Raw genomic sequence first — 27285 nt, 5'->3', positions numbered from 1 at the left:
GTATTTTTCGATTCTGACAAGCCAAACAGCGGTGATGTAAATAGAAATGGGCGTTTTCACTTCTGACTGTAATTTCACTTACATGTAATTTCACTTCTGAACAACCAAGCGACCCTTAGTTGTACCACGAACTCTTGGTCTCTTTTCGTTGCTATCACCTTGGTTTTATTCAAATAATTTTATTAGGGTCTTTCAATTGAATTTCAGAAAAAGGTTTTGCCTTTTCCCTAAATGCTAATGGATTTTCTAAGAAGCATTGTTCTAATAATGTTTCTATTTGTAATTGTAAGTGAAACATTGGTTGTTAACTGGGTGACATTGTATCCTGAGCCGTCTTCCTGTTCCTCGGTTTCACTCCTTTCATGGCCCCTACCTGGGGCCATCGCGCTCCTACGGGCGTCGCCGGGAATCCCATGCGGTGCTATCACGGGCAAATCTTTATCGACTTCGAACTCTAAGCCTTCTACTGTGGATATTCCCTTGCATCTCCAGCGAGACCACTTCGATAAACTCAAGACTTCTTCCAAATCCTGCATGTCACTCAATGACTACGATCTTTGGGCTAACGCCCGGAGATGCAATCACGATCTGCTTTATATGCTAAGATTTTTTGGGGAAATCTCTCGCTTGACCAAACTAAAGCTTGCTCTGCGAGATACTTGGAAGGACTCGGTGCGTTCTGTTGCGATCTTCAAATGGCTACTACTTTTATCGATTTGTGAATCATTTGGACATGGTCGACCATCTACTCACGGGATGGCCCTTGGATGGTGCGGGTGGCATTCTTCGGCCCAGCTCCTTGGAAAAAGAATCCTTCCGACTGTTGCCTTTGAGAAAGCTCTCAATGGCGCTGTTTGGATTGATTTTTCCATCTCCCTATGGAACTACAATGTGGTGATATCTCTTAGAAATGGTGGCCTCTCGGTTTGGTAGGGTTCTCCAAGTTGGCGACCATTCTCTTGATACGTTCAGGGCAAAGTTTGCTCGTGTTTGTGTGGAGGTGGACCTCTCCGGCCCTCGCAACTTGGAACTGGGTTAGTATAGGGGATCATTCGGTCTTTGGTGCTTATTCTCTATGAAAAAGCGCACATGTTTTGCTATAGGTGTGGTAGAATCGGTCATGGTGAGGCGTTGTTCTTTCTCTCAATACCCCTCTGCCCGGTCGGAAGATGCGCTGCCACTGAACCATCGGTTCGAGGGGCGATGAGTGAGTCTCGACATGCAGATTGATGGGGTGTGAGAGCCGATGGTAAACCGTACCCGGGCCGGTTCGCCTTCCGCCCGATTATCGAGGTTCTGGCCGAGACTTTGGTCCCCAGATTGATTCCGCGTAACAGCTCGAGCTTCCGGGGTCGTGGCGAGGCGCTATTTCAGCTCCGCTCCGGTGGCCGACGCGGCTTGACAGCGATGCTCCAAACCCTAAAGGCTGCCACGTGTCCCTGCATGCGACCTTGACTCGGATGGAGGGTTGGCTCGCATGCATCGACACGTGGCGGCACGTCTCGGGGTGGGCGTCGATCTTCTTTCAAAACTACTTTTGATTTGGCGGTCGGTTCGGCGAGCTACCACTGATCAGCGTTCCTCTGCTGCCTTGGGGACCCTACCACCCCTCAATCGTCGATCTCGACACCGCCTTCTATTCCTTCGACACACGCTTTGGAGAGTCTCTTCCCTTCTCCCGGTTTCCATCCAGGAGAATCCCTCTCTTGGACTCGAGAAAAATGGGCCCGTTGGGGAAATGTGAGCGTTGGCTCCTCCATAGCCTCCACCTCTCCGCGACCACTGGTCCTTCTCAACTTCCTCTTCTCATCTCCTCGGTTCCCTTACTCTTGGTGAACATGAGGGGATCTGTTGATAGCCATCTCTTGTTGTCGAGTAAGGTGGCAAATGTTCTCACTCGGGACCAACACGGAGACCTTCCACGGAAGCCTCCTCCCGCCCGGATTCGACTATTACGATACTGATTATGGAACATGATGATAATATGATCCTTGAGTCGTTTTCAGAGGATATTAAACTTGAAGCTTTAGCGAGAAGAGACCCTTCAGTGGGTCTTCTCGTTCGAAAAGGGAAGCGAAACCTAACCCTTAACTCTCTCTCACCCTTCTGTTTTCCATGGATCTTAATATTTTTACTTGGAATTGTAGGGGTCTCTCAAACAAGAAAACTCAGGATCGTATCCACGATATCGTTCGTGAGACTCAAGCCTAGCCTTCTACATCTTGTTGAAACTAAAAGCGGACATTGTCCGTATTCATCACTTACGTAAATCCCTCTCAAGCTCGCGGGGATTGGGCGGCCATTCCTTGATTGGTGCTCTGCAGGGGGTATCATCGTTCCTGCAGAGCGGTGATTTTTGGTGTTGTTACTCCGATTTGGCACTCGAGATCACGTAGCTTCGTTTGGTAATTTCCTCGAACAACATCCCTTTGGATCCTCTGCGTGATCCTGGCGCTCGAGTATTATCACTTCAAAACACTACTTGGCTCAAACTATACAGTATGTCTTCTCTCCAACTTACCCTAGCTCCTTCTTTACGGGATTTTCAGCGCTATCATCTCCTCGAATGAGCCGGTGGTGGTTCTTTCACCACTAGTCCTCTAAAGCTTCCCTTCTCCTCGCTTTATTGTTAATAATAACCTTATTGACCTCGGCTTTGTTGGCCCTAGTTTTTGCAGTGCTGATGGTCATCACAGTCTTTCTATGTTGAGGCTCGTCTAGAGCAGGATATCTTGCAAGACCCAGGCCCAGGTGCGCCCACCTTGATAACTTCTCGATAAGCATCTACCTACGCTACTGTCTCGAGTCATTCTCCTATCTTTCTCTCATGTTTTTCTAACTCTTCCTCTCGACCCAAAAAGCTCTCCGTTTTTGAAAATTTTTGGTTTGGATTATCTTTGATTGCCGATGATTACATTTCTACGAGGCTTGGTCTCTCTCTGCGACTCTAACCCTTTCACGCTCCTTTACTAATTCTATTTCTCTTACTAAGAAAAACCTTTTCATTGGAAATCCTGCGGTATTTCACCCTCTTGATGCGGAAATTAGAAACGTCAGTGAGATTCAAAATGGGGAGGCTTGACATTGCGCTCAGCGACCCTTGGTTCCATGCTTGGCTTGAGCTCGAGCCTAGCAGGCATTACGTAGCCTGCGTCGAAAAACTCCATCTTTGGGGTCAGCGGGCAAAGATGCTTTGGATGTCGGATTGCGGCCGTAATTCGGTTTTTCACGCCCGATCAAAATTGACGTCACAAAAAACAAGGTTCATGCTATCAAAAACTCCTGCGGTACTTTCGTTTCCGATCACTCTGCGATTGAGCTGTTTTACGGATTTTTCAAAATCTACGGCATTCTTCATCTTCTTCGATGTGAGGCCTTCTACGTAAGTGCCATCCGGACGACTTGATTTGTACGGAGGGATGAGGGAGAGCGACTTTGATTTAGAACCCGATCTCAAAGAGAAGTCTCATCGAAACTCTTGTCTCCTACCTGCGGAAAGAGTCACAGTCGGATATATACGTTGAGTTCTGCATTTTTATTGGAATATTCTTGGTGATCGTCTCTTCGATGCGATTTCTCATTTTTCCTTACCTCTCTCTCTTCCCCCTTCTTGGGGTAAAACTTTTTGTTGCTCTCATCCCTAAGAAAGATAACCCATCTTACGTCTCACGATTTCCGTCCTATTTCTCTCTGCGATGTTTGTTACAAAATTCTCTCTAAAATTCTAAGCTAATACGCCTCAAAAGCGGTCTTGCATAAGCTTACTCGAGTCCTGAGCAAAGCAGGATTCCTCTCCGGTTGTGGCTCTTCTGATAATGCCATTGCGGCCCATGAGATTGTCCATTCTATCAAATTTGAGTACCCTGCCCCTCCTAGGATGATCATTAAAATTGATATTGAAAAAGCCTTTGATACTATTGAATGGAATGCGATCATTGCTACCCTCCAGAGAATGCGTTTTCCGGATATTTGGATTGCCTGGATCCGTGCTTGTTTCTCCTCTGCTTCTTTCTCTTTTCTTATTAATGGTCGTAGCTCTCCCTGGATAACTAGTGGTAGAGGATTAAGGCAGGGAGATCCCATCTCCCCTCTCCTAGTTACCCGAGAATCGTCGGCCCATTCTCAACACAAAAGCTCTTACCCTCTCTCTTATCCCAGGTTTTAACCCCTCTCTTTTCACGATTTTAACCACTGATGTTTTCTTGATGATCTCCTCGGTTACTCACTGCAACCCGTGAAAGTCGGCTCGCTTGGCCATCGTTGTGCCTCAATCTCTATCAGCTCCATGCTTTGGTCAAAACCCAATCCTTCTAAATCTGCAGTCCATTTTCCTTCTTGGTGCAACAAAAAACTTTCTAACTCCATTTCTACCATCCTGGGTTTTATTAAAGGGTCTTTTCCTCTTAACTACCTGGGCATTCCCATTTCTCCCACCAGACTACCTGTCCTCTCTTTCAATTCTCTCATTTCCAAAGTCAAGCGAGCGTCTCTTCACTGAACCATGCTTCACTCTCTCTCTTTGGTAGAGTCACTCTCCTCAACAGTTGTATTTTCTCACTTCCTAACTACTTTCTCTCGGTAATGCCTTCCGGATTCAACTCCTCGATCGGATCTCTAAACTTGCGAACCTTTCTGCGGAGTAATGGCAGCAATGTTCGTAGCTTTCACTCTATTGGTTGGTCGGTTACTACACTTAAAAAATCTGAGGGGGGGCTTGGTCTCAGAAACCTTAGGCTTGTTCGGCACTCTCTTATGGCCAAAAACATTTTTGCTATTTTAAATTCTGATTCAAAGATCTGGGTGGATATTTTCAATCACAAATATTCAAATTGGCATCCTTGGTCTGCTGTCTCTCCTTCTAAATCCTCTTGGTTTTTTAAATCAATTTCTCGCTCTGCTCAGTGTTTAAAAATGCATCTTCGTATCCTTAGAGCTAATCCTAATGATTTGGACTTGTTGAGGGATCCTTGTCTGTTGGACCTTCCTATCTTGTTTAAGCCAACTTACCTTAACATGGACTTTAACTTTGATAATTTGCACTTTTCGGACCTCTTTCTGGTGGACGGCCTTAATACTTCCCTTTTTCACAACATCTTTGGCCACAACATTGACTGGGATTGGATCAATACCATCAGGTTTGATCTTAATTCCCATAACCACTGGGTTTGGGGGCCCTCCTCCCATTTTTCCTCGACTGTGCATGCTGCTTATGACTCGTTTGATCTCTCCTTGACATTAGCCCTTGGTCGTTTGGAGCTGCATTTGGAAACTTTGTATTTTTGCCTCGCACTAAGACCTTTATTTGGAAGCTTGGCCACGGCAAACTCCCTTCTGGTGATTATCTTTATAATCTTAATATTGGCCCTCCTTCTCTATGTCCATTATGTGGTCTGGCTCCTGAGACGGCTTCCCATATCATTTGGAACTGCTGTAAAATTTATCCTAACTGGGAGTCTCTCTCGTCTACTTTCAATTTGGATCCAATTATTATCTCTCGGTTTTTTTGTTCGGGATAATCGGCTCACCTTGAGAATTAGCTCTATGTTTTCTAATGATTTTTCAAAGCTCTTATTGCCACTATTGCTTGGATTATTTGGAAAGATCGTTGTAATCTTATCTTCAAAAAGCTGCAACCCAAATTCCATACCATCTACTCGCGTGCTTGGCGCCTCGTCAGGATTTCTTCAACTCGTCGGCAAAGATTTCGGGAGTTTTCTCACCCCTCTTTATCCTTTAGCCCTTGGAGATCTATTAATCTTTTCACAGATGCATCTTGGTCTAGCTCTTCTTTGAGTTGTGGCTTGGGCTTTATTGCTGTATCCAGCTCTGGCCAAGTCTTGCTTGCAGGATCTGTGGGCAGCTGCTCGGATTCTCCATTTTCTGCTGAGATTGCGGCTATCCATTTTGCGCTTGACCATTGCATCTCTAAAAACTGGCTTCCTAATCGAATTTTCTGTGATTGCCTGGTATCTCGGCTTACTCAAACACTTCGATAGTCTGTGTGGCGTGGCGCTTTCAACCTCGCTATTGGCAGTCTCAAGATCAAGCTTCTCAACTTCCCATGTTCGGTTTCAAATCTATACCCCGTTCAGACAACCTGATCGCAGATGCTCTCGCAAACTTTGGTCGTTCAAACCCGCATTTATCTCTTTTTGATCAGGGCTTGGATCGTCCCCGTTGGCTCGAAGACCTCTGCCGGAGTCTTCATTTTTTCTTCTAGATTTTTGTTTCTGTTGAGCTTTGGCTCTTTTGTCCAAAAAAAAAAATTGTAATATAGGCTTTTTTTTTATTTTATTTCAGGAATTTTTGCATCTACATCATCACCACATTTTATGCGCTAGGCTATTGGGTTGTAGTAACGAAAAAATATGCTTGCGTTAAATGTGGTATCATAACAATATGTTTGCAAGGTGTAACTAATTTGATGTAATTGGCTCTGTACATATGTTGGAAATAATTGTAAAAAATTATTCCCAAGCAATATATCAGCATGAACTCCTTAACATATATAAAAGGGTGGCCCTCTTATAATATATCTACCAATAATTATTTTAGGATTCTTGATGCCTTCACCAAGAACCACTATTTTCCACTTATATCATATCCCTAAAAAGTGGGAAGCACTGTAATATATTTCTGTGGAAGACATAATTGTTTCATAAGGCAAACTATTGAGCCAGAGTCTATAAATGCATGAAAATATTTCCGTCTCATATTCCTTATATCTTATTCCTATTGGGATGTAAATATCAATGGACTTGTCATATTTAAAATATTTGTCCAATAAGTGTAATATTAATATCTTCATCTGTGATAATGTAGGGTTTCACTTGCTTTAAAAAGCTAAGTCCTATACCATTGTTGTATCATGGTTTTCTTTATTCTGTATAAATAAGGTGATAGTAAATTGATGACTAACTTTTATAGGTACATATAGACCTCTTGAGATATGAAGGACAATTCTCCATCAAAATTTTGATAAATATATGGTTCTTTAAGATTTCTTCAACATAAGTATTGAATCATTCTTCCGGATATAAAAGTAGCTGATGCTCCTGTTTCTATTTATGTTTCCAGGTCACGCCATGTCAAGCCATCTAAATATTGTCCTTTTATTTTATAGCTTTTCTTTGGTTAATATTTGTTTGGCTTGACTTATAATATTGCCTTTTCTTTAGTAGCAGTTCTTTGCCATTTATTTCCTATTGATGATCTGTTTCCTTCAATTTTGTATTTAGTATTATTTTCATTTACTCTTATGGTACAATTTTCACCAATATCAAAATCTAGAATTTATGTTATTTCTAAATTTCTAGCAAATTATGGTGGATAAATCCTCCCTACTACCTCAAATAATTCAGGTATTGAAATGTATTCATTTTCTTCAAAATAATTTACTACAATAAGTATTACTTAGAGCTCATATGTTAATGACCATGGTCTAACCTTCTTTCGTTAGATTTTTTTTTTCTATAAAATCTTGAATTAGTCTTAACACCGTACCAAAATGTTGGTATTTAATGCCAACCCCACATTTAGGATAAAATGTCAAGACAAATTTTCTACAGGCTCATTTTCCTTAAACAATCCTTGTTACAACATGCTTTCTATTTGTCATTCAATCATCTAAAATGGCTACATTTAAAACACTATCTATTTTCTATATTTCTATTTCTCTAAATGTAGCTTTAAACATAATTCTAAATGCTCCAATAAATAAGTAACATATTTCAATCCTTTTTGTTCCAGGTCATTTTTCTAATTGTTTTCTTATATCTTCTTTAGCAATTAGCAGCAAGGATACTATATTTGTTGCATGCTTCATTTCTATGGGTGCTCCATAAAAATTTTTTTCCCATACTATAATACTCCCTCCGTTCCTTTTTATCTGTCGTGAATAACCGAATCTCACATACCAAGAAAGTTGGTTATTTCACATAATTTAATAAAAAATTAGTTATCTTTCCAAAATTACCCCTAATTTATATCTTCACATTTCTCTTTCATATTAAATTTCAAGAAGAGAATTGAATAGAGTATTAGGGTAATTTTGGAAAAAAAATAATAAATGCTTCTTGATGTTTAAAAATGACAGATAAAAAGGAACATGGGTTTATGACAGATTAAAAGGAATGGAGGGAGTAAATGCTTTCTTTTTTAAAATTTATCTATAATACTATTTTTAAATCCTTCCTCTTTCTTTAATATTAAATTTCACTTTTAGAATATTTTGATATAAACTTTTGTCTCTTAATAATTTTTGAAAAATATTATCTTTATTTCCTTGATAGTCTTGAATAACTTCTATATTATTTTGAATCATGCCCATTACTACTTAGATAGTATACGGATTGATCGTCATCTTCTCCGAACAAATTCTCTATTCTTGTGATCCCATCAAATTCTAGAATTTTTTTTTTGGCAAACATCTTATCTGCATAATGACCTTTTTGTTGACATAGGAAACATCTCCTTTTTCTTAGTTGATATCTTCTTTCATGGTATGTTTTCTTAATATTATCAATTTTAAATCTTTTTTTAATTGTCTTTTTATTTTATATTTTTTATTTATTGGGCTATGTTTGTATACTAAGGGTATCCAATATTATTTTGTCTTATTTTTTCTTCACAACATAATCTTTCCTTTGATGGATTTTGTTGTTTTCTTAATTATCCTTGATTCTCGATGCCATTCTTCAAGTTTTCTTCATAGAAATTCTATTCTACCTCCTAATGTATCGAACTATCTTTAATATATAGGGTATTCATCAAGTAATTTTATTCCCCATAGTTCGGGTATTTGTTATAAAACAAATTCAAATATACAAATTTATTAGAATCTCTTCCTAAATAAAATTGATAATAATAATTTTGAAATGTACTAATATATTCTTCTATTTTGCACGTGACATAATGTTAAGTTTATTAATAGATACACATTTTTGTTTTATCTTTTGTTTTTTTGTCTTTATTTTGACTCCAAGTTTTACCAAAGAATTGTCTTCGTAATGCATTTTCAAAATTATCTATTACTCTTGGAATTGTCATAACCGTTGGACTATTCTTAATTTCTTCTATCTCAGACTCTCAGTTAGTGAAATTCCTTCCCATGAATTTGTGTTTTAGATGGCCAGGGATACCCCAAGAAGCCCCCAATAGGAAGCACTATATTGGTACCATATAAGAGATACAGTACTTATAGAAGAGACACCATTACTACCCACATATATTGGAATAAATGACCATATATTATCCAATATGATACTAAATATGGAATTATTATAGTGCCAATATTCTAGTGTAATATATATTGGCAACATATTATCATAACATGGTGCTATGCCATAGCTATGAATAGCTAATATGGACCATATTGGCACCAATGGTCCCTAAATAATATGCCAATATGGTGATAGTATAATGGTGCCAATATTATGCATATATCTAGGCACAAATTGATACTAAGTACATATTAGCTAATATGGTCACCATATTATGGTCACCAATATAGGACCATATATCCAATATTGGTCCCATCTTGAGGACCGCATTAAATATTGGCACCATATTGTTATAATATAGCTATGACTAATAATATGGTCCATATTAGCACCATCATATGGTACCATATGGTCATACCAACATACAGTATGACCACCATATTGTTATAATATAGCTATGACTAATAATATGGTCCATATTAGCACCATCATATGGTACCATATGGTCATACCAACATACAGTATGACACCATATATTATAGCATATACCATATTATGGACCATACAGTGCATAGTCGTATTGGACCATATTAGTAATATCGCACCTCCTAGTATATGGTCCGTACATATGGCACTATAGGACCATATTATCATCATATACTTATATACGGCGGCACTATACTAATGTACGGCGGCATATGATGACAATATATATGGTGCTAATATGATCCATACAGACCATAGGCTAACATACGCTATGGAGCATATATGCTACTAGCATATAGTGCCATAATATGCATGTATATTAGGATAATATGCATATGGTCCATATTATCATATACTAACATGCTATCCTAATATGGTGACCAATATTAGGTAATCCACAGCAAATATGCCATGGCATAACTAATAATATATTGGCACAATATTACATTATTCATAGTCACTAATACTAATGCATGATCCATAGCTAATATGTCATGTCATAACTAATAATATATTGGCACCATATTACATTATCCATATGGCACTATAGGTGTATATTGGCACCATGTTGGTAACTATGAACCATATAATTATCCATATTATGCTAATATGGCAAATAAAATGGTTATCCCAATATGCTATGGACCATATGCCAATAGTCACCATATTGCCAATATGATTATCCTAATATGTCATGGACTGTATGCTAATAGTCACCATATTGCCAATATGATTATCCCAATATGGTTATCCCAATATTGGGATAATATGGTGCCGAGATGCTCTGCATCATGCGTCAATATGGTTTTCCAATTGCTAATGCACTTGGGCCATCCCTGCTAATGGAGCAGTATTCTCTATCAGCTTTCTATTTGTTGTGATTTGCATGGAATTGACCATATATGAAAGAACTTTGAATGAGGAAACATTACTTGATGAACAACTATATGGCAGTTTACTCAATAAAGAAAACTCTGAAAACTTTCTACAGAGGACCTTAAACCAAGCATCAAAAAGATGGTATGGATGACCTGACCACAAAATACCACTAATGAATTCAAGCACGCATTATTTCTCATAACAAACATTACAATTAATCGTTGGCATCAGAACATGACCTATGAGTCATATATCACTTTGCACAAATCTAATACCCTTTTTCACCAGCAATAGTCTAGTTTTACTCATCCTTAGAATGCAAACAAACACAATTATCAGAATAACGAAATAATCCAGAGAAAAGAAAACCCCTAAATCTTTGATTAGTTATTCAAGCATTACTCAGTTAATAAAGAAAGATTTAGTGTATTTCTATCTGAATGTATAAATAGATCTACTTACTTTATTACAAAACAAATAAAAAAAAGAATTCAAATAGGATCCATTTCGATATTTAGTCATTCGATGGTATCCTTTATTAGTTTTCTGTATCTGTATCAGATATCCTATAAAATACCATACAATAATGATTTTAGAAGGAAGAAAGATATAAAAAAATTGTTGGTTGGATTCATCATAGAATATGATCTATTTTATTTTATTTGGTTAATGGATCCAACAACCCAGATTAACAAAGATCTAGAGCAATATAGACAACCAGATAATAGGTCACCATCAAGCAAGCTAAAATTGGTTAAAGATATCGAAGGAAGGCACCATTCCTTCCCTAAACCCCTAGCGAGAGTTGCGTCTCTCAACAACTCCCGAGCACCCTCTCCAATTGCGCCGCCCATGAGTCCCCGATGCAGCTCCCAAGGGCGCACTCTGATCACAGCAGCCACAAGCCCCGAAGCACGGTGAGACAAAAAGGACAGAGAAATGAAAAAGTAGGAGATTAGGGAAAGGAATTTATTAGGATTTTTTATATAGCTTGTTTATAAAATTCATATTTACTAATAGGTTTCATAAACCTATATGGTTCAATCATATCTGAATAATGATTAATAAAAAAACTAATTTGAACAATGCGGTTTCACTAATAATATCACCCTAAATTTATATAAATAACTTCATTTTACACTAATTATAAGTTAAAACCAGATACTCTCATGGAATTTTAAATTTTATAAAAATATTTATTTTAATAATGATTTAAATGAAAATTTACTTTGTAAAAAAGACTAAATTTTAATACAATTAGTGATTCAAAGTAGATTCATCTCAATAAAGAATGAAACATAACATAGAAATAAATTAAACAAAACATGAATTCATAAATAAGAGAAAAAATATCACACTTAAAATGCCAAAAAACAAACACAAAATCATTAGGAAAGACAAATGATTTTCCTAATGACAAATGATTTTAGGGCCTAGGACTTGGGAGTTTTGCAGTTTAGTGTTTTAAGGTTTAGGAATTAGGGTTATAAGAGGCAATTTGGGGAAAAACTTGGATGCACCAGGAGACTTTGCAACAATGGGCAAAAGCATAAAGATGGAAATGTACCAGTCCTTAGAGGAATTCAAGGTTTATCCACCCATTCTCATGGTTCTAATCTTTTTCCTTGAAATTGTATGATTTCATACCCAAAACAGAAATAAAAATTTAAATCCTTATTCTAGAACGCATGAATGCAGATTGAATAAGGCACTAGAATCTAACAAGGCACTAGAATCCAATACCTCATGATCTCTTATCCTTGTCAAGTTGCAAGACCAAATCCGAAATAGGGTTCCTCATCTTGTTGATACAAAGGTTTGCAAACTAGTTCAATCCCTTAACATCGGGAGATTGACTGATTGCTCTTGCAGGTGAAATCTCTTCAAGATCAGGCCAATCAGAATTCAGATCTCTGGGATCCAAACCGATCTATGCAGAGAAGGAACTTGCAAGTTGGCATCATCAAAAGTATTTCAAGTACAAGAAGAAGCTAGTGAGATTTGAACAAGTCCAGGAATTCAACCAAAATGAGTAGAATTTGTTTCTGAAGAAGAGAAATCAAGTTACCTGATGTGATTTCGCGAGCCCTTCCTCGTCTTGGAGGCGATGCCTGTTTGAAGATGAGGCAGTGTTACGCCTTTCTCGAACAGAAGAGGCAGCGACGAGCAAGCGAGAGAGAAGGAAGGATAGAGAGGAGGCGGCGGGCGTAGCTCCTACGTCGACATCCTGGAGAGAGAGGAAAGGATTATTAGGATTTTTTATTAATAATTGAAAGTCATCTTTACTAATAACTCAAATTTATAAATAAAATAAAATGAAAATTTATTTGAAATCCTTTGTCATAGAAATATCATCTTCTAACAAAAATCTCATGTAGCTTCTTTTTAGAATTATATTTATATTTTTATAACTATATTGATTATTAATATATTATAACCAATACTAGTGGCTCATTAAGCAATATTAATAATAATTAAATGTTTTATAAACCCTCAAGTTAAAATAAAAATTCATAATTAATTTTTGTGAAAATTGCCAAAAAAACCCTCTAAGTTTGCAATATTGCCAAAAACACCCCGTTAGTTTTGCAATCCCTAAAAACCCCTTCCTTTTAAACCTTATGTTTTTCAAACCCCCAAAGCATGTAACGGATGTCAACGGAGTAATTTTCAAATTTTATGGACGAAAATACCCTTGCATGGGGAGTCGTGGTTGCAGCCATTTCGGCGGTTTGAGAGGAAGTGGGGGGGCTTTCCGTAGGGTAACCCCAAGAGGAATTTACTGGAGCCGTATATATAAAGTTTTTTCTCAACTCGCGTCTCCAGCTTTTCCATTTCCGAAGTTGTCTCCGAAGTTGTCTCTACCGGCGAAGCCTCTGTAATTGCAGTTTTTCCCTTTCCACCGGTAACTCAAAGAAGAAGTCCCGCACAAGTAGTTGGCATCTCATCAGTTTGCAATCTAAGGTATTGAGTATGGTTTTATGTTAATCTGCTCATATAAAGAAAGATTTTTTTCGGTTTTGTTTTGTGCTCCCTGCTTTTTGTTGGAAGATATCGAAGTCTCGCAGGGGATTTCTCAGCTGGGTTTTTGTTAGTCTCGTAGGGGCAATTTCTGGCTAGGGTTTTGTTTTGTTTTTGCATTTGTCTCAGATACACTATCGAAATAGTTTTTTTCGATTGTTATGATTTGTGTAATATTTATAATGTACATTTCCTCTTTCATTTGATATGGTTGCGCTTTTACAAATGAGGTTTACGCTTAAGAAATGAGATGTTACAGCTTTTTAAATTTTGTTGTCTCTGTTTAAGTATTGTCGTCTCTGCTTTAATAAACCGAGTCTCTGCTTAACAATCGATATCTCTCGCTTTAATAACCGAGAGGTTACCGCTTAAAAACCTTATATTTCCGCTTAAAACATTTGTGAATACCGCATGTTGAATGTGTTGTTATTGTCGCAGCTTGTGATTATGGCGGTCAACCTAGTTAATGGGCGATGCTATTTGACACCGGTAGTGGAGACCTTAGCTGAATTGAAAGATAACATGACCCCTCGACTAATCGGGAAATCATCCGAAGGACACCGCTTTGACGATTCACTCGAGTTGGAAGCTATATACCAAGAGAGGGCCCTTTTTGATTCTATATTGCAAAGGCACGATGGCCGCACCAATAAATTCAGGATCGGGGAAAGCCTGCTGAGTTTCAGGCCTCAAGATGTGGCTCTCGTTCTTAGTCTCGCTAGCGATGGAGACGCGATGCGTCTTTCGTAAGAAGAAAACCCGCTCGGCGTTTCGAAGGGAGGTATTTATCAAAAACCTACGAGAGACACAGAGACTCCATCAAGAGCACTCTTGTGCAACTTGTTCGGCGGAGGGAGAAGAAGATAATTTTTGTCAAACTCCCGATGGTGTACCTCATGGGTACATGCCTTCTTCCCAAATACATCATGCTCGGTTCGAACCGGATCGTTGATTATGTCGATGATCTACCCGCCATGGGGCGATACGCATGGGAGCAGGCGACGCACAAGTGGGTTATAGAGGATATTCCACAAGCAGCTGCTCGAGTGCAAGATAGATGCGCTGGGAAGAAAACCAATACAGGGTATATTAAGGGTTGCTCGGTCGCGCTTAACGTCCGGTTTTACGAGCTGACCGGAATGGGAAAGAAAGTCCGTTTCGGCAAGATCCCAAGGATGTCGTGCTACTGCGAAAGTACTTACCGAAGCAAGCGACCTGTAGAAACCAGACTTTTGTCATCGTCAAGAAAAAGAGGTAATAAATCATGGACAATGTTTAATGTAAGTCTTTAATGTTCAAACATATTATTTAGCGTTTAACTTTATTATTTACAGTTTAAAAGTTATTCATAAAGGTTTAAATATTTTATTCTCCGTTTAAATATATTCTATAATGTTTAAATATAAAAAAACTCTGCTTTAAATAAAGTTTTTTTATAGTTTAAAAATGAATGATTACTACTGAAATTGTTTTGGTTTACATATGTTAGTTTCTGAGTTGGTTCAAGCGAATGTCAAGAAGAAATATTTGTTGGGGCCAAACGACGGATGGATGCTATTACTCCGGAACCACTTGCTCAAAGGCAGTATGAGAGGGCAGCTTCTATCGTGCGCGCTCCACGCCGTTCTCCTACTTCCAGCCCACCACGCGCACTCATTCCTCGACACCGGAGAAGCCCCTCCCCTACCCTGCCAGATTGCAACAATCCCCTACCACGACAATGACAGTTTCCCCGATTGTGGCGCCCCCACCATAGCGACCCCTCCGACCATGGCAGTCCCCACCGACGACATTAGGCGAAAGATGTCACCGCAACTCTTATACGAGCGTGCCGGATATTGACGATCGAGTTTTCTCACTTGTCGCCGTGTTGAGGCAATCGGAAGGACGCTCACAATCGATCGCGACGCCCCTCCAAAGAAATGAAGCACCCGGGACGAATGAGGTGTCAGAATTTGACGACGACGACATCATCGGGGTGACCATTCCAAGATGGCCACATTCGAAGAAACTTGCAAAAAAGAGGAGAACAATCGCTTCTGCTCCACCACCGATCGACGATGAAACAATAGCAACACCATCGTCGGGTCGATCGTCAGCATCGAGTCTGTCACCGTTGATGACATGGCCATGACAGTGGAGGACATCGTAGATGATGCGGCCGTTGCCGCGGTTGAGAAGATCGTTAACTCTCTTTTTAACGAAATCCCCGACCCAGTGGAGCCGGTTGCCGAGAGTGCGGCATCAAAGATGGACACAATCCCTGAAGAACAAGAACAAGCTAAGGGTGTCTCTCCCGATGATGCTGTTGCCGTGGCCACGATCGAGAAGATCGTTGAATGCATGGCTGACGTGGCCGTGGCCGACGAGATCGCGATCGAAGCAAGACACAATCCCACAACAACAACAACAACCATATAAGGATGTGTCTGCGGTTGATGTTGTCGCCGTCCTCGCAGATCGGGAGCCGTACACAATCCCTACAACAACAACAACCATGTAAGGATGTGTCCGTGGTTGATCCTGCTCACCGCCGTCCCCTCGCATCGAGCTTTGACACAATCCCACAACAATAACAACCATGTAAAGGATGTGTCTCGCGGTTGATGATGTCACCGTCCCCCGCATCGAAGGAAGATGTCGCGGTGCTAAACACCGTGAAGGCTCAACGACAAAGCGCTCTGCATGAAGACCCCGACCGAGCAACGAGAGAGATGATCAAGGCCAATCAATAATGGGACGAGACGGCTCAGAAAGTTTTTATTCCGAAGAAGAAAAAATGGGTTGGCCAATCGCGTCTTAACAAATACGAGCAGGAGTTGATGAGTATCTTCCTCAACTGCTCTATGGACAAGTAAGTTTAAAGTTTTTATGATAGTGTTTAAAGTTTTTTTGATAGTGTTTAAATATTTATATATTATCATTTAATTTATCTACTTAACGTTGAATTATTTATAATATCATTTAAAATTGATAATATCATTTAAATATTTACAATATGGTCTAATTATATCTGTTGTCGTTTAACCTCAACACTTTCGTGTGGAAGAATGATGCTGTCAGCACCACATGGGACAAATTATACACGCTGCTTGAGGGGAAGGAGATGGTCACAGATGATGTGATGGACGCTTTCGTATGCATAATACAAAAGTCGCTGAGCAAAGTGCCATATCCTTACAAGAAGCGCGCCTTCATCACAAGACCGCTGGCGCTGTTTATGTCAAAGCAGGACGACGCACATCAAATAACTATGGCTATGATCAGAGATGCTGTGCGCAACCTGCATGAAGTTCAAATTGTCATCCTCCCGATAATCATGAATGACCACTTCCATGTCGTCGTCCTTGACAATGATAAATAAGAATACATGCATTATGTCCGATTAATAGTGTCTGGTATTTAATCGGTATTCTAATCTCAACTTACATATCTCGACAGCGGAATCTATTCGATAATTGTGTCGATATGGAGTTCGGCGAGTCAGCGACCACAAAGTACCCACTCGTGCACGACATGGAAACCCCATGCCAAAAACAAGGAAGCGTCAATTGCGCCGTCTATGTCATGTGGTTTATCGACCAATTACTTTGGGGTGAGAAGCTACGGCTACCGCAGACAGACGTTCCTTACCTGAGATTAAAGTATGTTTCCCGCATACTTAAGGAGGGGAGGGCAGCCGGTGTCCTTAAGAAAGGGGTTCGTCACAGGCGGGTTAAATTTTGTTTTCGAAGAACATGACTTGTATATATCAATGTCAATTTTGTTTTCGAATGTAAACTAGGACAAATTCAATTCATTGTTTTTGTTTTCGAAGAACATGACTTGTATATCTCAATGTAAATTTTGTTTGTTTTCAATTGTAAAGCAGGTTAAATTCCATTCAGTTTCATTTCATTGTTTAATTTACATTGTCATTGTTTACATTTAAGTTTTATTGTTTACATTTACCATCTATCGTTTAAATATCATTTTGAAATATTTAAAATTATAGTTTATCCATTTAAAATAATATTGTCTCTGTTTAAATAAATGCGTTCACTGTAAAAAATAAGAGTTTAAATATGAAAAGTTGCTAATCAATTCAGATTGATTCTCTTTAGAAGTCGGCTTATTTACAATGCCTAGTCAGCGATAGTTTCATTGCAAGATCTATGATTGTGACCGGATCCATGGCAGCGGCTGCAATGTAACTCGCGGACATCAAGCACTTGCTACTCGATCCTCTTTCGTCTAGGGCGCCTAGGCTACCTTCTCGTCACAGGCGGTCGCAAACGAAGCTCACGATTTCCGCTCAAGGCTCTGTCATCGCCTGGGTATGGGGCAATATAGCTTCCTTATACGCCAGCTTGTAATTGTCGACGGTGAAGTAACCGCTAATAAATCGATGAACATCTGCGTCTCGTCTCCAGATTATTACAGTAGCAAGCGTGTTTCGCAAGGGAAACCATAAACTTGCCACCTTCGACACGAACAAGTTCCGATGGCAAGATCTCACAGAGTTGTCAAGACCGGGTCGATCACTTCGTAACGATCATCGACACAACGACCAACACGAAGATTTCGCTATCCTCGACAATTATCTCTACCTTCGAATATATGTCCGGGCATAAGTAGGGTCTCCCATTTGTTCGCTTGCTCACGGCGGTTACATAACATGCGCATCAAGTTGAACCTGGCAAATAAGGTTAAACAAAGACAGTGATGGTTAAATAATTGGTAAACTTTTTTAAACAGTAAGGTAAATATTTAAATGATTGAATTAATATTTAAAGACAGACAATTGTAATTAAAAAAATATGGAAATTTTTAAAGGTTAAAACTAAATGTTAAGTGTAAATCAATATTCGCAGACCTTATGGAGTCGACCATTTTCGTTACCGATAAATAATGAGCTTCTTTGATCCAAGCATTGAACGACTCCACGACATTTGAATACATCTCACCCCAACGATCATCTCTGAACAAATAATTCGACCAATGTGCCATATCCGATTTATTAATCAACCAATGATGGGCTTCGGGTGATGTGGCCTGTAGTTCATTCACGGTATCATCGAATTCTTTAGCCGTGGATGCCCACGCAATGCGAAAGCATATAGACCAGCACTCCTCCCTCAATGCCTTCCCAAGTCTGACATTGGCTTTCATGAAATTGGCCTCCAAATGTCGAAGATAGTATGCATGTGGCGATTCTCGCAATTGCGTTCACAAGGCCCTTGGACCTATCCGACACGAAGGTAATTATCTCATTATAATCTCCTTCCTCGTATAAAGCATCGCCTAACTTGGATATGAACCAAGTCCAATTAGCATCGGTCTCGTTGTCGACTATACCAAGACGACGTGAAAAAACCATTGTTTCCATCTTTCCCTCGCGCACAAAAGTAGAGTACCCTCGATATTTTCCAAGGAGTGGGTAACATCGAGAAAATAGCAGCCGCCCTCGCAAGCCCTCTCGAATCCCACAATACACGCCACGAAAGAAAAGAATGCACGTTTAAAACGATCACCGTCTCTTTCCACGATCGCAATACCGCCGGGGTTTGTCTCAGCCACCTTATCCACATACCAAAGCAACAAGTCGAGCTAGAGATGTCACCGCTCACGAGGACCACCCGGCATGCTCTTTTCCCCAACCAAGCTCGCTTGTATGGTATGTGGATACCATGTTCCCGCAACATATCCTTCTCGAATGTCGATGGCCTCGTACAAGGGCTCGGTCCTCGAGCTTTCTGAATCACTCGTGACGCATTTTTTTGACGCTGATGCGACGAACCTATTCCACCACCGCAAGTGTGTGACGAGTTGATTGTCTTGATTTTGAAAGTATTTTCATTATACTCTTTTGACTCATGAAGGAGCCAATGACAACCATCGGCAGCGCATTCCACAGTCACCCGATGTTTTTCGTTCTTTATGAATTTGAAGTCAAAATTCGATTTGATTGCAAAAATTTTCAAAGTACGCCCTCGAAATATTCAACACTGCACAAAACGTTGTCCGATATCCAACGACAGCACTTCGTAATGATCCGACTAGGAAAAGGAAGACATCCCACATCGCCGTGGTCACCATGGGGTCGAACGGGAGCACTCGCAGAATCCGAATTCTCGCCAACACTTCAGCTTAAAATGAAAAGATCAATATTTTAAGGGCGGAGAATAGAATGTTTAAGTGATAATGTAAATATTTAAACGTTAAATTAAAATAGTTAAACAAAGTGAACAATTACTTAAACGAAATAATACAAGATTTTAACCAAAATGATCGATATAGTTAAACAATAATGAACCCATACAACTAGATCAAATAAAAAGAGAAGGAACTTACAACGAGTAAAAACTCATTTTTTTATTAGGATTCGACAATGGCACGCTGTTTCGTCTCGACAACAAGATCAACTACAACGATTTGAAGATGGAGCGCACGTGACACATCCGTCGGAAGTCAACATCGCTTTTCTATCGACAAACAATTTTATATCCATCGGGTGTGATAAACTTCACCCTGACAAGGGAAACTTCGAGACCCCATCGCTCACATATCTCAGCTAACACAAACTCCCAAGAAGTCTCGAGCTCGTGAACATTAGCACTCTTTCCCTCTCCGTTGAATCTAGCAATACCACAAAAACTCTCCATAATATATCGGACGAAAACCAAATCGTACAAACCAAATGAAAAGATGAACAAAAAGAAGAAGAAGAAGAAGAAGAAGAAGAAGAAGAAGAGGAAAAAGAAGATGTAAAAGAACAAAACAAAGAATCGTAAAAGGCAACAAAAAAAGTGCACACTGTATGTATAGAGGTTAGACTAGACGTGATGTGATCGGGCGGTATTTTTTTCCCTCCATCCCAAGGGCAAAAAAAGGAAAATATATGTCACCGTCATGAGGAAGACATATTATTATCACTCGAAAGGAAAGTTCTCACCTCAACATGAGTCTCTCGCTTAAACGCTGCTTTTTATGTTTAAACCCGATACATATAGTGTTTAAAAATAACGGTTAACTGTTTAAATAAATTCTATATCATTTAAATAATATGTAAAACCGCTTTAAATAAACTGCTTTTAAAAATATATGTTATTGTTTAAATTGAATGCTTTCACCGACATCATGTCAAGATGGGTACCTCCCCGGGTCATCGCTTTAAAACATCTTTATATATTTGCTTAAACACCGCTGTCATTGTTTAAAGAGTAAATCGATTATTGTTTAACTTTTTGTATTTGTTTACAATGCCCTTTTTGTTTCTCAAATTGTTTTTTTACTATGTCTATGTTTAAATTTCACAAGTCGACACTCAAATAAGTTTGTTTGTTTAAAAAAATTTAAACGTTTAGAATGGAGAATCTAATTAAATATCGTAAGTTCACACTCAAATAAGCTTGTTTCATTTAAAAATAAAAACTATTTACAACATTTGCTCTTCTCCGACCTTGACACTGCAAGTCGACCCTGCTCGTCAATTAAGATTTCGGCTCGACTCACCAAGTGTCTCAGACATTCGAACGCTCACGGCGGTTGCATAACATGCGCATCAAACTCGAACTCCCACAACGAGAACGTAACACATTAAAAAGGTTAAGCAAACACATTTCATGAAAAACGTCTATTAATCAATGTGTTATGGTCTCGACTTTAAGCTGAAAGATCCCTGAGAGTTAAACACGTAAAGTAATATTTGTACACCGACGTAAGGTTCTTAAAATGGGTAAGAACAATTATCAGTGATAAATATCAACTCCGTCTTAAAGCATGTTTCATGATCTTCCTCCTCTAGAGAATCCTCCGCAATCACGCAATAAGTGAAAACTTTCTTTTCTTACCCAAGTCGAAATGCCCACTAAATTGCTTGCCCGCCATCCACCGCTGGAGAATCCTCTGCATTCAGGCAATTATGCGGGAATTTTGACTTCGCAAGAAAAGATAGTTTAACTTGTTGCGTGATTACGGCTGATTGATTCTCAAGATGAGGAGGATCATGAGACATCCTTTAAGATAGAGTTGATATTCGAATTTTCGTCTGACTCCAGCGAATATCATACACAAGAAGCAGATGAGGAGGAGGAGGAGGAGGAGGAGGAGGATGAGGACGACGAGGAGTGGTTGTCCATGGGAAGGGTTCTTCCTTGTCATTTATGGTGTGAAGTCCACAAGCTGTGTCGACGCTCATATCCGAGAAAAAGTAAAACGCATGCCGGACCGAGATCGATCGATCACAACGAACGGGTGTTCGGATATTTATGTTACCGTGCACAAGAATTAATGCCATCATTAATTTTTATGCACATGATACCATAACCTTGCCACCTGCCAACACTTCAGTTCAAACGAAAAAGATCAATATTTTACGCAGAGACTTTGAGAATTTACACATTAATATGAAAAAGTTAAACAGATAAAGATAAATTTAAACTGAGACGCATAAATATTAAAACAAATTTGTAATATATTTAAACAGATAATAGCAAAGAGTTAAAACAAGATTTAAAAATATACAACTAGATAACAATAAAACGAGAAGAACTACCATAAACAAGAAGAATCCTTTACAACGAAATGAACTCTGCTGTCGAGGGATTCGATAACGGCACATCGCCCTGCTCTCGACAACAAGATCGACTCACACTCATTTGAAGATGGAGTGCACTTGACCAATCCGATGGAAATCAACTTCATTTTCTCGCTGGAGAAACCGATTTATATATTTCTGCATAATAAACTTCACCCGACTGCTCGTCAAACAGATTTACATCTATCATTACCACAAAAACCCTCCATAATAAAACACTCGCAGAATGGTCAAAATGATAGAACGAAGAGATTCTCACCAGACACTGAAAACCGCAGTAATCAAGTCGAACAAACCAAATGAGGAGAAATGAGGAGAAGAACAAGACGTAATGCAACTTCTAGGCATCTGTCTATCGAAACCAAGCAGAAGTCCTCGAAAAGGTTGGACATGACGTGATTCGCGCTTTTTTTCCCACCATTTTCAAGGGCAAAAATGGGATTTCACAACATGGCCCCATTTGAAGTAAACTGTAGGGGGTAAAAGGGAAGTTAAACACTAACGGAAGGGTTATCCGGGGTGTGTAAAAGTAGGAGGGGGTTTTTGGGAAGTTTTGAAAATTACAAGGGGTGAATAGTAATTTTCCCTTATAAAAATCGCTTAAATATTTATCATTAAAAGTATTTTCAACTCGTGGGTAAAATATTTTCAACTCGAATTTGATGAGTATACAATATTCTAATAGTTCATATCATTTTATACAATTATTAGGAATATATTAGAAATATTTTGTGAAATTCGATATTAAACATAGTGTGTTTTGCATTCTCAAGCTTCGGGCAGCACTTAAAGACGAGAGAAAACTAAAAGAAGCACTATAAATCCAAAACGAAGAAGATTTAGCTCTCACGGCATCAATTGAATAAGGACAAGACAAACAAGATGGCCTACGGATAGCTTACACGCGGCCTCATTTATGGCCGCAAGTATATTCCAAAGAACCTTACGGGCATGCTTATACCCGTAAAGGAAGTTCATAGCTAAATTAGAAGAACCTTACGGGTATGACTTAGGCCCATAAGGATTATCCAGAGGAGTTTATAATCAGAGCTTATGCCCATAAGGGCGGTTGCAAAGGGCAGCATAGTGAAGCTTATGGTCCAAATTCTCACAATCATAAGTCGGACCAGAACACAAATAGATCAAGACTTTACTGACGAGACTTATGGCCTTAAGTGTTCCCTCAGAAATCTCACTGACCTATCTTCTCCAACTCCTTATGACAACATCCTTATGCCCATAAACAACCTGTAAACAGCCGAGTATAAAGAAATCTGATGAGGATTTTTAGGGCAATCTTTGATTCTTTTCGTGGAGGCGAGGTTAGGGAAGAAAGGAGATGAATCTCCAGGGCTTCATAGGGGAATTTTGGAGGATATTTGGATCCAATATCAAGGGGAAGGAGATCAGTAGCCATCAAACTTACTCTCTGGCGGCTCGCAGAGGTTCCTTTGAGTTTTTCCGACGATATATCTCTTGCGTAATTGGGAAGGGGGTTTCTATGTTTACATTCATTCTTTTGTGTCTTATAATTTGAATGCTTCCCTTCCATTAATGGGAGTGTTAGTTTCTTAGATGTCTGGGCATAGTTGAATTATAGGGTTTTATCTTTTGACATTGGTTGTAGATCTATGTGGTTTGTTTGTTTTCCTAATTACAATCCATGCTATTTGAATTTAATTGTGTATTTGTAATGCTTGATTACTAGTGTGGGAAAACCCTAGTTACATATTCGATGTGCTTTGTGACGAGTAGAAATACGCACCTAGCATAGACATACCATGATTGGAGGGGATTGTGAATGGGTCTAGAAATTGGCACTTTTATAGACCTTGTGTTCCTCAATCCTCCCGAGTGAGTTAATAATTATTTTCGTGCTCTTTGCAATCATGTGGAATAGATTTTAGGAGAAATCGCGTCTCTATTCTATATTCGAATTAGGGGTAATCTCTGTCATAAGCGAGATTACATGTTTAAAAAATTCTTGTTAACTCATATAGAGGTTTCACTGAGTGTTAGTACGATTGTGTGGTGACTGCATCAACACTGCACCAATTCAATTACTTTTCCTAATTGAAAGAGGGGATTAGTATGATTTAGAAAATCCCTCCTCGGGCTCAAATAGGATCGCATGTTATCACAACTTTTGTCCCGTGACTTTACAAAACCCCTCGAAGGATGCTATACCGGGACATCGCTTTCTCTCCCGATTTTTTCCTCCTACTTTCGTGATTCTTTGCTTCTGTGCTCTATTTCTTTTGTTTCAACTCATCACTATTTGGTTTAGGCTAATTTTTAGATCTAAGGTTAGTATTAGTAATCTCATTCTTCCCTGTGGACCGACATCTAGCTTTTTAGCACTTTATTACATAATCGGACGCACACTTCATGTCTCTATCGTGTGCCAACTATCGGATAACCCACATGGTATGACACAAGAGTGCAAAAGGAGAGGTAAAGGGTTAGAATCCTTCCCTCAGCATTACGCTTTTTGTACTATTCGATCATGCACTATACACTCGTGTCAATACTAAAAATGAACTATTTACATGCTTGAGTGTGAGTCCCTCAAAGAGGAGAAATAATAGTTTTTACCCTCCAAAAATCGAAAAGGTGGAAATTTTTTTCTAATAGGTCTATAAGCCACTGTAATTCTTTAAATGGGGGATTTAATGTCGTCCCTACACTGTGGGTAAAGTTAAAAAGCTAGGAATAGACTTTTGTGGTTTGAATTACATTTTATATCCACATAGTTTACCTCTTTTCTTTTCTTTCTTTTTTTTTTTTTCTTCATTCAATTTGAGACTTTTGAATTTTATGTCAGAATAAATTATTTTCTACTCATTAATCAAGGTTGTCGATCCAGCTCGCAACGACCCGGCCAAGCTCAGGGCCGGAGTCAATGGGTTCAACCGGATCGAACCGGGTTGAACCGGGTCAATAATAAAATATATATAATAATTAGCAAAATATAATATTAAAACTATAATTATAATATAAAAACTACTCAAATTTGATATTTAAATTGATAAAATGACCTTATATACACTAGTGCTTTTAAATTATGTCATTTATTTTTTTATATTTTTTTAAATATTTACAAATTTAATATATTAATATATAATTATCGAACTTCTCTCGGGGTTATTTATTTATTTGTTTGTGTATTGGTTGATTTTGTTAAAATAAATAAGAAATTTAATTTACTAAATTCTTATATCTCAATTGAGTTTTTATTTTGTTTTAAATTTTCTTATATTTTTTATTTAATTATAATACTTTATTTTTATATTTTATAATAAAATTACACTCATTTATTATTTTATTTTCTTAATAAATTTAAATTTTAAAAAGTATGTACATATGTTTATGATATATATATATATATATTGTAATTCTATTTATTAATTATAAATTATAAATTAATATTAATAAATATATACGATTTTGTCATTTTTAATGAGAAAATAATAATAAATTATTAAATATCAGAAAAAATTTAAACATCGCGGACCCGATTGAATATGCCCCGATCAACCGATTCTCTATTGAACTCGCCCGAGTCAGTTTTTTTCATACCCGCTCAATGGGATAAACCCTGGGTCCGCCCACATGATCAGCTTCCTGATTTTTCAGGATGAACTACCAAAGCCTAATCCAAATATGACAACCTTTGCTATTAATACTAAATAAGTAAATATGTATACTATTATATTTATTATGTTTGTGCTGAAGTAGAATATCTATGAAGATGTTGCTTCTCAACAACTCCAAAATAGCAATTAATGTCATAACAATACAATTTTTAATAACTAACTAACGACCATATATAGCGGTTAATTTATTTTGAATAAAATATTTGATTAGTTTTTAATTACATTTTTTTTAAGAGATGGAGTGCCCGGATTTCATGATAAAGTTGTTATAAAAATAGTAATTAATTATCAAATTATATATGTAGTATTCAAAATCATGTTAATAAGTCTATCCAATATATAATAATATAAAAGTAATGAAGAGTGAGCCGGGCGAACCCACTCAGAGAGCCTGCGACGGCACAAGCCTGGCAAACAAATCTGACGGGTCGGTCTCACGCGGCTACGCAACCACCCATTCACAATTAATATTCACAACTCCCAGAACGCCTCAAATAGACCGAACTCCTCACCACCCTGTAACCTATCGACAATTCGCTTACCAATGTAATTCGCGCGTCTTGCAGATAAAAATAACTGTTTTTCAAAGTCAAATATAAAGCTTAGATATTACGATTGAAGATATAACGTGTGAAACTGGATTAGACTGAAGAAAAATAAAATATAGGAATGTGACAAATGAGAAAATAATGGCCAATGGTCAAAGCAAGCTAACATTAAGTAGATCATATCATGTAGGAATTGAATTAGCAAGCAAGTAGAGTTAGACACTCCACTTGGAGTTGCATGCCCGTTTTGAGTAGATGTGGTCCATGTCAAACACTGTTTGGGGACTAGCTAAGACACTTTCAAATCTTATATGTACTTGTATATATATAGTAAAGGCTTGAGCAAATTCAACTTAATTATCTAGACTTGGCTTTTATTACCTCTAGCTTTATGACTAGTTTGTTTCTATATTATTAATCTTCAATTAAATATTTTTTTTGAATTTTTATTTACAATTTAAATACTAAGCTTCCCTAATTTCTAAAAGGAAAAATCATGAACAAAATGATTATAAAACTAATCATTAGTTTCAAATTACTATGTTCATTAATAAGATTAGTTTCTTTTGAAATCAAAATGTTTAAATAAAATTTATGTAGATCACATGAAACAAAGAATAATTTGATTTTTGACCTCAAATCATCAAAGTGATATTTAATTAGATAAGAACGTAGGGTGATTTTTGGATTAGATAAGAATTTTGGTTGGAGGTAATCATTTAGTTTATTTTGATTAAAAATTCATGTATAAAAGGATAACCTCATAAATTTAATAAAAACAAAGTACGTAAATAAGAATAGTTACTGTATAAAAATAGCATTAAAGCTCCCTCGAGTGTGGAGCTCAAACATGAACCTGGTGAAGGAAATAAAGGCAAAATAAAGATATAATATTT

The 27285-nt window shown here is 38.1% G+C and overlaps 1 long non-coding RNA gene across 2 annotated transcripts; it reads right to left on the bottom strand.

Moving 5' to 3' along the window:
* Positions 1–10333: 10333 nt before the first annotated feature.
* LOC120282531 lies at positions 10334–12820 on the bottom strand. 2 transcript variants are annotated; one of them, XR_005542980.1, is made up of 3 exons: positions 12655–12820; positions 12330–12532; positions 10334–11471 (listed from the first exon to the last, which is right to left on the bottom strand). It is a non-coding gene; the product is annotated as an uncharacterized LOC120282531 (long non-coding RNA). The 2 variants fall into 2 exon arrangements; XR_005542981.1 differs by having other exon boundaries at positions 12330–12516.
* Between the last annotated feature and the right edge of the window lie 14465 nt (positions 12821–27285).

The sequence above is a fragment of the Dioscorea cayenensis genome, chromosome 18, assembly GCF_009730915.1.
Source record: "Dioscorea cayenensis subsp. rotundata cultivar TDr96_F1 chromosome 18, TDr96_F1_v2_PseudoChromosome.rev07_lg8_w22 25.fasta, whole genome shotgun sequence".
NCBI lineage: Eukaryota > Viridiplantae > Streptophyta > Magnoliopsida > Dioscoreales > Dioscoreaceae > Dioscorea > Dioscorea cayenensis.
Note: the sequence above shows the minus strand (reverse complement) of the source record. Positions and strands in the feature narration are given on the sequence as shown.